Consider the following 895-nt stretch of genomic DNA (forward strand, 5'->3'; position numbering starts at 1 on the left):
CCCCGTCATCTGCTCCTGTGTGCTCTGGTCAGATATATCCTTCTCCCGAAGCTGCAGATTCAGTGCCATCCTTTGAGATAAATTCTTCTCCGGGGTTCCCAAACTTTTTGACCTGGTAAACAAACCTTGCTCTTTATTTGGATATGTCTAGGGAGACCCCATAGTTGTTTCTCTTCTCTGATTTGCACAAGTGTCTACTCTCTAGGAAGTGACTATCTTTCTGCCTCTCCTCCCCATCTGTGGTAACCATCAAAGAACTTTGCTCTCTGTGTATGTATCGATTCCTGCCTTTTCTTGACTTTTTATAATCTCAAGACAAAACAATATTTGTCTTTGTGTGTGTGTGTGACTGATTTATTTCACTCAGCATAATGTCCTCCAGACGCATCTTTGTTATGCTTTATAGACTACTCATTATTTTTTTACAGTTGTGTGGTATTTTGTTTATGTATGTACCATAATTTGTTTATCCAATTATCCATTGGTGGGCTCTTAATGTGTTATAGAATCCATCTCTTTTGAGATATTGTGTTAGTCTGGGTAGACTAGAGAAACAAATTCATAGATACACTCATGTGTGTATAAGAAAGAGCTTTATATAAAGAGTAATTGTACATTAAAAAAATCCCAGCCCAGTCCATAAGTCCAATATTAGCCCATATGTCCGATACAAATCTATAAAGTCCTCTTCAGACTCATGAAACACATGCAACGACACCAAATGCAGGAAGATCACAAGCCAGTGGGTGGGAAGTCTTGTGGATCCATTGGCATTATAGGGATCTCAGAGGTGGCAGGGTCTCCACGTTACTCTTCCAGCTCAGGGTACTAGTGGAGTTCCATGTGTCTCGTCAGCCACAATGTCTCCCAGGGAGTGAGTCTGCTTCCTGCCTCT

This window comes from Echinops telfairi, unplaced genomic scaffold, assembly GCF_000313985.2.
Source record: "Echinops telfairi isolate 266 unplaced genomic scaffold, ASM31398v2 ScPeMD7_5167;HRSCAF=5991, whole genome shotgun sequence".
NCBI classification, from domain to species: Eukaryota; Metazoa; Chordata; class Mammalia; order Afrosoricida; family Tenrecidae; genus Echinops; species Echinops telfairi.